This window comes from Lathyrus oleraceus, chromosome 4 (assembly GCF_024323335.1).
Source record: "Lathyrus oleraceus cultivar Zhongwan6 chromosome 4, CAAS_Psat_ZW6_1.0, whole genome shotgun sequence".
Taxonomy (NCBI): domain Eukaryota; kingdom Viridiplantae; phylum Streptophyta; class Magnoliopsida; order Fabales; family Fabaceae; genus Lathyrus; species Lathyrus oleraceus.
In genome coordinates, this window is record NC_066582.1 from 146,872,304 (window position 1) to 146,878,303 (window position 6,000).

A 6,000-nucleotide genomic window follows, 5' to 3' on the forward strand; every position below is an offset into this window, starting at 1 on the left:
TGTTGCCCCAATACGCACCCCATTGAATTTTCTAACACGGTCAAATACATGATTAGAGGTCTTCCTTCCACTGGGGGTATCAGAATCGGAGGTTCCTGGAGGTAGTTCTTGATTTTGTCAAAAGCTTCTTGGCATTCGTCATTCCACATCATCTCTTGATTTTTCCTCAGTAATTTGAAGATGGGTTTGCAGGTAGCGGTCAAGTGGGAGATAAATCGAGCAATGTAGTTCAAGCGTCCCAAGAAACCTCTGACCTCTTTCTCCGTACGGGGAACTGGCATTTCCTGAATAGCTCTCACTTTAGCCGGGTCAACCTCAATTCCTTTACCACTGACAATAAAGCCCAAGAGTTTACCGGATCTTACTCCAAAAGTGCATTTATTCGGATTCAATCTCAACTTGTACTTCTTCAACCTCTCGAACAGTTTGTATAAGTGATCGAGATGTTCTTCTTCAGTATGAGATCTAGCTATCATGTCATCCACATATACTTCTATCTCATGATGAATCATATCATGGAACAAAACCACCATAGCACGCTGGTACGTTGCCCCGGCGTTCTTTAGACCGAATGGCATTACTCTGTAACAGAAAGTGCCCCATTGCGTCACAAACGTAGTTTTCTCCATGTCCTCAGGTGCCATCTTAATTTGATTGTAACCTGAGAAACCATCCATGAAGGAGAATACTTTGTGTTGAGCGGTGTTATCTACCAGAACATCAATGTGCGGGAGTGGAAAGTCATCTTTGGGACTCGCTTTATTCAAATCTCTGTAATCTACGCACATTCGCACCTTACCATCTTTCTTTGGCACTGGCACCACATTAGCAACCCATTGCGGATAAGAAGTAACAGCTAAGAAACCGGCATTGAATTGTTTCATAACCTCGGCTTTGATTTTCTCGGACATTTCAGGACGCATGCGGCGAACCTTTTGCTTAACGGGACGACAGTCTTCCTTCATGGGCAGCCGATGCACCACTATATCAGTATCCAACCCGGGCATGTCTTCGTAAGACCAGGCAAAAACCTCTACATAGTCATGTAACATCCGAATCAATCTTTCTTTGACACTGTTTTCCAATCCTGCTCCTATTCTGACTTCTTTTCTTTCCACTTCAGTACCTAGATTTACGACTTCGAGTAACTCTTCATGCGGCCGTATAGTCCTTTCCTCTTGCAGTAACAGTCTGGCAAGCTCTCCAGGGACTTCACAATCTTCCTCACTTCCATCTTCGGCTTGGTAGATCGGATTTTCAAAGTCATAATGAACAGTAGCGGAATTATTGTCAATAGGATCCAGAGTGGATACGGATCTGCGATTTATGACGTGAGTGTGTGTAAGAATGCATAGCTTGTTTGAAAGACGACAGGAAAAATAAAGAGCGCAATATTTGAATGCGGAAAAGTCCATTGATTTATTGAATATGAATATGCTTATGAAATGACAAAACCCTTAACAAATTAGCTATTGTGCCCCGGGCGTAGACACAATGCTTTAAGAAGTTCAATTGAAAAAATAAAGATTTGCAATACTAAATGGACAATAACAATTACTCCTGACTAAAGGAAATCGGGATAGTGTCTTCAGCCTTCCAATTATTGAGTCCGTCGCCAATTGTTGGGTAGATCCAGCTATCCAGGTCGCAATCATCGTCAGCATCTTCTACAGCATTGATTTGATCTTTGACCATCCTTTCAGAGCTAAATCCCAGACCAGCTTTGTCAGACTTGTACGGTACGTTGATCAGTTGACCCCAGCCAGTACAGCCACCATCTTCGACCACAGCTTGAGCATCTTTCAGAGAAATCATAGCAGGAGGAGCACGAATAACCTTGGGCACACAGGGAGTTGGCTTAAGGACAGGATCGGGCGGAGAAACCACTTCAAATGACTGAGTTGGAGTCTCGAAGAATTCACCATCCATCTCAACGTATCTGAAGGTATGCACACTACTGACAATGTATTCTTCTTCCCCACACACAGTGACAATCTTTCCCTCTATTGGATATCTCAGCTTTTGATGGAGAGACGAAGCTACAGCACCTGCCCCATGAATCCAGGGGCGTCCCAGCAAGCAGGAATAGGCGGGGCGAATGTTCATTACATGAAAGGTAGTGTTGAAGACTTGAGGTCCTATCTTGATAGGGAGAACAACTTCACCGTGGACAACACTCTTTGCACCATCGTAAGCCCGCACCACAATGTCACTAGGCTTCAGTTCAACGCTCTTGCAGTCAAGTTTCTCGAGCACGGTTTTTGGTAACACATTCAAAGAAGAGCCATTATCGATCAGCACATGAGACAGGGTGATCCCTTTACACTCAATGGAGATATGCAGAGCTTTATTGTGGTCTTTTCCTGCTGGTGTCAGGTCAGCATTGGAAAAACCTAGGCCGTCGTCAACAGTCAGGTTAGCAACATAGTTTTCGAACTGATCGACGGAGGTCTCCTGAGGTACATGGGCAGCCTTCAGGAATTTCATCAAAGCATGGGCATGAGATTCAGAGGATAACAACAAGGACAACATCGAGATTTTGGAAGGAGTATGCCCCAACTGTTCTACCACATCGAAATCACTCTTGCGGATGATTTTCAGCATTTCTTCCATTTCTCGTTTGGCAACATCTCCAGTAGTAGCTTTGATCGGTGTCTCTGACTGAGAAGGGTTGACTGGTTCTTTTCCTCGGTTTTCGGGAACCGGAGGTGAGATTTCTGGAGAGAAGATCCTTCCGCTTCGAGTAACTTTACTAGTCCCAACAATATCATTAGGATTAGCAGAATTGCCAACTTGCTTTACACCATGGATGTAAACATCACCTCCATAATTCCACGGAATGGCTTTGCTCGAGGAATATGGTACTGGGCCAGGTGTAGTAATGATCAGGGGAGCTACTCTGGGCTCAGCAATAATCTTCACAGGTATTCTGGGAGCAGTTATCTTCACTGGAATCTTGGACCTCGCAATCACAGATACTTCTTCAATAGGGTTTTCTGCCTTAGAAACCCTTTCAAAGAGGATTGTACGATCGTCCATCAGTCGTTGGATACCATTCTTCAATTCCAAACAGTCTTCGGGCCGGAGCATGCAGAGATTGCAATCTTCAGTACAACCTGGAAATAAACCAGCTTGCAATAAATTCCTCTTTATAATCGGGAGAGGAGATGTTAAATCTGCTACAGTAGTGATGAGAGGATTGTCATCGAGAGCATTAACAACCTTGTCATGATTAGGCATAGGAGCAGTGATGACATTAGGAGTCTCCGGAGGCTCGAACTCAATTTCCCCCGCGTCGATCATATCCTGAATTTTATTTTTCAACAGCCAACAATCGTTTGTATCATGTCCGGGGCTATCAGAGTGATATGCACACCTGGCATTGGGATTATACCGAGGCGAAGCAGTGTTGATATTTGCTGGAGGACCTCTGAGAGTGATTAAGTTTACCTTTAGCATACTTTGCAGTGCTTGTGCTAAGGTCATATTGAGTTTGGTAAACTGCCTTCTTGGTCTGTCTTGTCTTTGCTGGAAGTTTTGAGCTGGCGGGGCTGCGATTGTCACTGCTCCAACGGCGTGGTCACCATTTTTCTTATTATGATTCTTCTGACCATACACAGCATTCGATTCATTCTTCCCATGATAGGACTTCTTACTGCTTGTAGAAGTAGCTGCCTGTAACTTTCCACTTCGAATGCCGCTCTCTACCCGTTCACCTGTCAGTATAAGTTCAGTGAAGCCTGATGAAGAACTCCCCAGTAGGTGGCTGTAGAATGGGCCAGTCAGGGTACCCATGAACAGGTCTACTAATTCTCGGTCAGTCATAGGGGGTTTGACTCTGCCAGCCAAATCTCTCCATTTCTGAGCATACTCTTTGAAGCTTTCTTTAGATCCCATGGCCATGTTTTGCAACTGTAGCCGAGTAGGTGCTAATTCAGAATTGTACTGGTACTGCTTATAGAAAGCCGTTGCTAAATCAGTCCAGGTGCGGATGTCAGAGCTCTCGAGCTGATAATACCATTCCAACTGAGTGCCAGACAGACTTTCTTGGAAGAAGTGGATCCACAGTTTCTTATCAGTGGTATGCGGCTGAATCTTTCTCACATAAGCCCTTAAATGCATCTGAGGACAAGACGCACCATCATACTTAGTGAAAGTGGGGATTTTGAATTTGCGGGGAATGGTCACATCGGAGACCAGACCCAAACTTTCGAAATCCAGACCAGGTGTCTTCTGACCCTCCATGGCTAGCATGCGTTCTTCCAGCAGTTTGTACTTATCATCTCTCGGAGAGTACTGTTCATCTTCATACTCTTCATCTTCATCCTCAGGGTTAGAGAAATCAGGATTCTCCTCCTCTGAATCAATTTCCGCCCCCTCTTCTGGACCATTCGGGATTCCAAATTTGATTCCCGTAGCCTGTCCTTTACGCCTTCTGCCCGGGTTAATGAAGCTCACAGCTTTCTTGTCCTTCTTCTTTTCGGCCAAAAGAGCTTTCAGTTCCTCCTGCCCCTTGGATAAGCTTAGCATCATCTCCTTGAACTGAGCATTCTGAGTCTGGAGATCTTTGACAGTTTGTTCGAGATCCATTTTTCTGTTTAAGAGGCAGACCGTGAGAATATGGTCCTTTAGAACACCTGTTATGCAATGTTATGTTATGCGATGCAATGCATGAAATGTTTTCAAGGACTTTTGGGAATTTAACTTTGCGTAAATCATCTAATAAGAGAGAAATGTTTATTGCTAACTTTTTTCATTACAAAAGGAACAATAATAAAATATAATGAAAGCTCAAATCTCCCAGGGGCGACTTCTTTTTGGGCGAAGATATGCATTGAGCCTTCGTTCCTCGTTAAGCTGACCGGTGAGCTCTAGTACTTTCTTCCTTTCTGCATTGAACTGAGCTTCGAAAGTATCTCTCTCCTCCCTCAACTGGGTCCAGGATCTTTTCAATTCTTCATCATCAGTAGGCATATCTGGATAAGGAATGATCTGGGAAGTACCTCCTTCGACCTCGGATTCAACAATCAATGGTCCGACTGCAAGATATGGCATGACAAGTTCGCGAGCTCTGGCGCGTACCCATCTGAGATAAGGCTCCATAGGAATAGAATTCTTCTTTCCTAAATTGCTTCTTTTCACCATGCCCCAAGCTCGTACAAACCTTTGGCGGAGACCTTGAGAGTCATTGTCATAGTCAAACACTATACCTTGAATAATCATTTCATGTGGACCATCTCTTCGAGCATGCCCAAACTGACGTAGGGCTAAGGCAGGATTATAAGTAATACCTCCCCTTATCCCCATGAGTGGTACATTAGGGAATTCCCCACAACGGTCGATGATGATAACATTTTCTCTGAGGCTAGAACACCACCGGATGTCTGAATGGGAGAGTGCCATTATCCTTTGAGACCACTTCAGATTTTGATTACTCTTCAAGACTGATTGAGGAAGGTGCGAAATAAACCACCTAGACAATAACGGTATGCAGCACATGAGAGTCCCTTGCCTTTTCGTAGTACGGGTGTGAAGGGAATGCAAGATGTCTCCAAGCAAGGTAGGCACAGGGTTATGAGTGAGGAATATCTTAATAGCATTCACGTCTATGAATTGGTCCGGATTAGGGAATAGCACCAAACCATAGATTAGCAATGCTAAAACATCTTCAAAAGCATGGACATTCATAACTTTTAGGAATTCTCGGGCCTTACTTATCAGAAATTTGGCAAGTAAACCTTTAATTCCACTTCTTGTTACCCAATTAGTTTCAATGTCGGACTTTGTCATGTGTAAAACTGCGGCAACTTCTTCGGCCTTTGGCATCTTTTCTAAACCACTGAAAGGTATTTGATCCAGGATAGGTATCCCAAGCAGCTTGGAAAACTCTTCCAATGTGGGTACCAACTGATAATCTGGGAAAGTGAAGCAATGATGCTTAGGATCGAAGAACTGGAATAGGACTCTCATCATATCTTCTTTGAAACCAGTGGTAACCAA